At 41.8% G+C, this 6,246-nt stretch overlaps 1 protein-coding gene across 1 annotated transcript in view; it reads right to left on the minus strand.

The window, feature by feature from the left end:
- Positions 1–2,029, minus strand: part of NCOA5 (nuclear receptor coactivator 5) — a 70,022-nt gene extending 67,993 nt beyond the window's left edge. Inside the window, exon 1 of the mRNA XM_086932545.1 lies at positions 1,850–2,029. The gene's annotated coding sequence lies outside the window, so the exon portion shown is untranslated. The remainder of the gene's footprint in view (positions 1–1,849) is intronic.
- Between the last annotated feature and the right edge of the window lie 4,217 nt (positions 2,030–6,246).

Here is a 6,246-nt window from a genome sequence, read left to right on the forward strand (position 1 = left end):
GGTAATTTCTTGTAAATCAGCCCCAGTTTTTAAGATGCACTAAAGAGATCCTGCTCACTGATGGAAACCCACACCACGATACATGTCAAACAGTAGTGATGGGAAAAATTAAACCAGGAGCCAGAGATTCTGAATGGCAAGGTTGAGTCCCACCCTACACAAGTTAATACTTTTCAACCCCCCCCCCCTCCCCTCCCCACCGGAGAGATCCACCTCTGAAGCCTTCCATAAAGTACTTACCTAAACATTTTGAACAAACGTTACAGTGGAGCAGAGTCATCGCCGAAAACAAAATCTAGTATTCTAACTTGTGACCTGCTGCTTGATCTGTTCTCCCTGAAGCACCGGTATATTAGGTGAGTAATCTAGCCTAATTATGCAGCTCACAATCAAAGTTTGGGAGAATGGCTGTGAGCTGAGTCAATGGCCTGGCACAGTACAGTGGCTGCCTGTCACCCTGAGGAGAGCCCTTCTGTCTTCCCCGCTCAATGGTTAAATAGCACCTCAAGGACAGGTTTTTACATATTTAATTCATTGCCAAGGGCAATCATGCTGAACAAAGGGACCAGACTGGCTTCAGTACATGGGAAGGAGTTTGCAGGGGCGTGGGCATGCATTGGGATTGCTGGCACCCCACTCTGGAGCATGTGCTTGGACTTTGGAATGGGTCCGATATCAACAAAAGTAAAACGCAGTTTTGTGTCTTTTACACCCCGCATTAAATACATTTTAAAATAAAGCATTCAATATAGCAACAAAAAACGATGGTGCAAATATACGGCAAGCAAGACGACAGCAATGTACTCCTCCAAACGGGCACAGTTGCTAAAGTGGGCTAATCTTGCCCCTTGATGATAGTTTAGCTTACTATGCGCCGTACATTGGGGAAAAACGAAACACAGGAGTAATGTGTATTCTATTAAACTCTTAAAGACGACAAATACCAACGTGAATGACATTTAAATCAAAAGGAACTATACTTTCCACACCAAATGTAATGTTGTTAAATGCCAACAAGTTTGACCAATAATACTTTAACAGTAAGGAGTTTTGATTGTTTTACCAATATGCATTCAAATATCCATTGCCACGCCAAATTGTAACTAAAGATCCAATTAGGTGCACTCTTAATCACCATTTGCTTTAACTTTTCTTGAAAATATCGATAACGCCATAACATTAAGTTTTAATGTCTAGCCAATCACCAGTATCTCAAAAAATCTGCTGTTCTTTGCACAATTCTCTACGAAATTCCTCAAAATGCCTTAATGGGAAGACCCAAGCCCTCGTGTAAAGAGTGGTTATATCCTATCCAGCTACAATCGGTGTTTCCAATATAATGCGCATTTAAGTAGCCAGTTCAATACAGTGTTAAACCAGAAAAGCCTAATTTGTACCCCACCCCACGTGTATAATGGATGTGGAACACTAACCGAACCATAAGGCAGCGAAGGTCTGTACGTGGTCATGGGCGATCAATAGGACAAAAGCCTAGTTTTGGACCATTGATTAATGACTTTCTGCGCTCAACAGTTAGAAGGCACAGGGTACCTTAAACATACGTTGAGCCAGCTACCTACAGCCGCCAGAAAATAAGACCTTCCTCGACGTTATGAAATCTTGTCCTCCGAGACCCTCGCTGTAATAACCCCGAAAACCCCATGATCAGAGATCCGTCGCTCTGCAGAAGTAGGTCTTCACAACGCTGCGCAGTGCGTATGCATTATAAAGCCGGCTGAAAAGAGGCCAGGCCCAGTACAAAATAGGCAGGCCCGCTGCAATACATCATGGACACAGATTGCCTTTCTTCTATTTCAGGCACAGAAACGAAGGAAACAGAGGGCCTTACCAATTACAGGGCAGACTTGAATTCCGGATACGGGCTTAACGGCAGCTTCTAACTCCCCGTCCCTGTCCGCGGGCGCGCAAGCTTTTGCTGCGAATGGCGGTAATGGCTGCCGACGAGCACAATGACGCCAGATCCTCGTTCCGGCCGCTTGGCGACACTTTCACGACCCTCCCTGAGGACGCTCTTTACGACACCGAAACGTAGACTTCTGCAGCTCTCTAACGTGGACCCTGAGTGGCGGTTGGAAACGCAACAGAAAACTGCGACGTAGCTCCTCCCCCGCCGCCATTTTAGGACGTTTGTTACAATAAAACAAGAACCTATCTAAACAGGAGGTGCGATAACATGGTGGAAGCTTTGCTTTACGTTTTCTCTCTTAATTGAGGGACACTCAGATACGAACGTCAGAGGTCACCGCCTTCCTTCATTATTATTTTTAACGAAATTAAGCATTGCGGATATGCTGGGTAACTAGTCGTTTCTTACAATTGTTGTTAATCGTTCTAAAGCATTAGAGATTAAGGGGCCGCCTTACGTGTCACTTTGCGTGGAGACATCAGATATATATATTATTTTTTTTGCAGTTCGGTTTATATAGAGCGGACTCGATCATAAGGTGTTAAAGCATTCAACACGAGCCTCTGTTTCATTTACCCCGTAAATGTTACGGTTGCCACCTGACTGGTTTTATACCTGCACGAACCGGTATTTTGATGTCCTAGCCCTACAATATTAAGCAAAATCTGTTAAAATGACGGATATTTTTTATCTCAATCTTTACATACTTCCATTTGGAAATGTAAATGGCACTTATAATTGTTTTATGGAGCTGCGTTAATAATCCATGTCTAATATTTAAACTAAACAAATACAGAAAAGTTATAATACGTTTTGTTTACAGGTCTATTTTGTATAATGCCTAGGCCTTTGCAAACTCTTAGAACGATAGCAAATGGCTGGTATTTTTCTTTCACAAATATGGGAACCCCAGTTACATTACAAAAGGGCACATTAATTTTTTGTAGTTACAGGGAAATTAGATGATTTTTCCAGAATCACAGCATGTTAACGCAACACTGAGATTCAAACCTAGTTTCCCAGTTCCAAAGACAGCAGCTATGGCCATTACTCCATATCCTCTCTTTGCTTGTTTGGAATTGAGGGATTTGGTACTAAGAGTTTCTATTGATACCTTAGGAGAGACAGGGTTGATAAATGAGCAACTGTGTTAGGGGAAGCCCAAACTCCAAAATTCAGGACATCTAAAATTCAAAATGCGCAAAATGTACCTCTGGTGTTTCAGCTTCGGGGTTGCTCTTTTGATAAAAGGCACCTCCTCAACACCAGACCCAACATACATTTTGCTGGGCAGCAAATAAGTAACTGGGACCACTCGATACCTTAGTTCTAGATCTGGGAAAAGTTACAAGTTTTTATCAGAAAATCAAGCGGTACAGAAGTAAAGGTTAAATTCTAGGTTTAAATGGAGAGTACATAATACAAATCAAAAATAGTTTAAGTCCCAAATGATCAGCAAAAATTATGAAAGAAACAGGCAGCATCCTTAGCGTAAAGATGTTCAGGAAAATTTCTGTCCCACTCCCTAAACAAAGGGTTCCCATACACAATTCTATGTCCGGACCGGAGGCGAGGATTATACTTCACTTTCTCCACTTTTATTAAACCAGCAGTCTTCATCAACAAGCAACTCTCTTGAACAACAGTGATGAAACAGAAAAAAAATCAACCAATAACAGTAATTGTCAACAGTTATATTCCATTATCTCTCTACGCCCCTCTTTTTTCGCTGCTCCAGCAGCCTGGAAGTTAATTGGTTCTGCTTCTCCTTATTCTCTGAGGGATGAAAAATCTTAAACCTTACGCGTCAAGAATTTACAATTCCACTAAGGACATAGAGGCGAGGATTATGCTACTCTTTTCTTTAATACCATATTTCAGCAGCCAATCACTTTAAAATAAAGCTACATTACGCATGGGCCCCCTGTACATCACATATTACAATCCCCAATCGCAGGCAAGCAACCAGTTTAAGTACAGATGCCACAGTTTTGTGTCCTCTTTCTTATTTTTAGTTAAAGACTACAAGAAATCCAATCAAATTTCCATGTTGCACCCTTAAGGGCAAAGAATATCAAAAGTATCTGCCTAGCTCAAATTCGCAGACTCATGGTTCAACCATTCACTATACCCAGAGCACTCTTTTATCCATGTTGTCAGAGGAGACCAAATCTGTCCCCCCCCTGTTTTCTGGCAGTCTGCCCCTTAACAATTTACAATGCTTTCTCTATAGTGTACATACTTATTAACCAAGAAAACCATTGTTGTACCATAGGTGGTTCATTGTCCTACCATGCAGTTGCAATTAGAAGACGTGCCACAGCGGTGGAGATAAATGTAAATTAAAGCTACCCCACATAAGAAGTGTCAACTACCCATAACATCAAAGATGAATTTAGATGTACCATCACTCTATAAATCCTATTCCAACAATTGTCACTACCCTCTCTTAGTGGAGTTAACTTCACACAATCATAAAACATATGTTCCACATCAGCAGGCCCATTCCCTTACCAAGAGCATTTGTCGTCAGACCCTTTGCCCTATCTGAGCCATTTGAATGGTGTAAATATAGCCTACAAATTGTTTTTTAATGTTGGGTTTTCAGGTTTGCAGTCAACAGCACAGACCGTCCCTATTTCTATTGAGGTCCAAATATCTAGGCATTGAATCCTTAATTTCTCTGCCCACTTTACTCCCAGATGATCAAGATCATCAACCGTCATATTGTTCAGTAATGTAGAAATCTGTCCGGTATTAGTACCCTGGCATAACAACATATCCAAAAGCAATACGTTCACTCAATCATGAGCAAACATAATCAGGCAGACCTGTGGAGATACATCAAAAACAAAACAAGCCAAGAACTTATAAGGAGCAACCCATTACCGAAGCAATGTGGGCTTCGCATGTAAATAACCTCTATCTAGTTGATTAATCAGGAGTCTCTCAGCTTGAATACTCAGATCTTTCTGATGACTCAGAGGACCATGCCCACATATTTACGACTAATAGTATTCAAAAAGTACTAAGCAAAATAAGATCTTCAGGTGCACTTGGTCCGAATGGCCTCCGGCCCAACTGTTCAAAGAAGACTTGTCACTATGGTCCGCAATACTTTTCTCACTGTTCACAACCTGCACTAAACTCCAACAAGTGCCCGACAGCTGGAGAGGTTCAATATTGCACCCAATTTTTAAAAAGGGCGACAGACAGAATCCCTGTAATTATCGGCTGATAGATTTATTGGATATCGAGGCTAAGATCTACGCAGTTGTACTCCTAAAAGATCTAGAGGCTTGGGCAACAACAAACGCTATAATTCCTTTCTGCCAAACTGGCTTTAGACCCAATTCCTCCACACTGGACAACATAATCACCCTATCCTACCTTGTCCACCATGCAAAAACCCAGAAGACATCAGCACTCTACGCATGTTTCGTGGACTATTCATCTGCATTCGATCTTGTGGACAGAGGTATCCTTTGGAGAAAACTGCAGGCATGGGATATTCCCAGCGGCCTCCTCAATGCCATCATATTGCTATACACAACTACCTGGGTGAGGGTCAAGCGGTCAGACACTGCGCTAACCAAGAAGATCGGCACCACCCAAGGGCTAAAGCAAGGGTGCGTCCTTGCTCCAATGTTGTTTAATTTATATACAGCGGACATGTCCCGGGCGCTTACCAACGCTAATCTAATCCCCCCAAAAGTCAGCAACACAAAGATTACAATATTGTAATACGCAGATGACATTGTTCTTCTCAACAACTTACAAATAGGACTCCAGAGAGCATTAAATTCCTTCCACTTATACAATAGCGTAAACAAACTAAAAGTAAAGGAAGCAAAAACAAAGGTTCTATAATTTGGAAGGACGCTACAATAAAGAAATTATAAGTGGTCCCTGAGTCCCTTGAAAATCTCTGGAGCCAAACCCTATAACTATCTGGGCACATGGTTTTCTGCAAACGGCGCATCAACAATACATAAGCTTTACTTAAAGAACAAGGCAGCATTAATAACTACAAGACCGTGTCAACTACATACAGCCCTTGAAAGTCCATCCTCAGCGCCAATTAGAAAGGTGCTCAGGGAAGAATTAATATCCACAATTATCTACGGCAGCGAGGCCTTTCCAGGTCAACCCACCAACACCATCGAAAAATTACATCTAAAAAAATATAAAAGAGTGTTTAAGTTGCTCTATTATACCAGGGGACCCTTGGTGAGACTTGAATTTGGCCTGGAGGGCATCATATGGTCTAGTATGGGGTCTTTTTTAAAGTACTACCACAGATGCATCACAGCAACGCC

This window comes from Lissotriton vulgaris, chromosome 7 (genome assembly GCF_964263255.1).
Source record: "Lissotriton vulgaris chromosome 7, aLisVul1.2, whole genome shotgun sequence".
NCBI classification, from domain to species: domain Eukaryota; kingdom Metazoa; phylum Chordata; class Amphibia; order Caudata; family Salamandridae; genus Lissotriton; species Lissotriton vulgaris.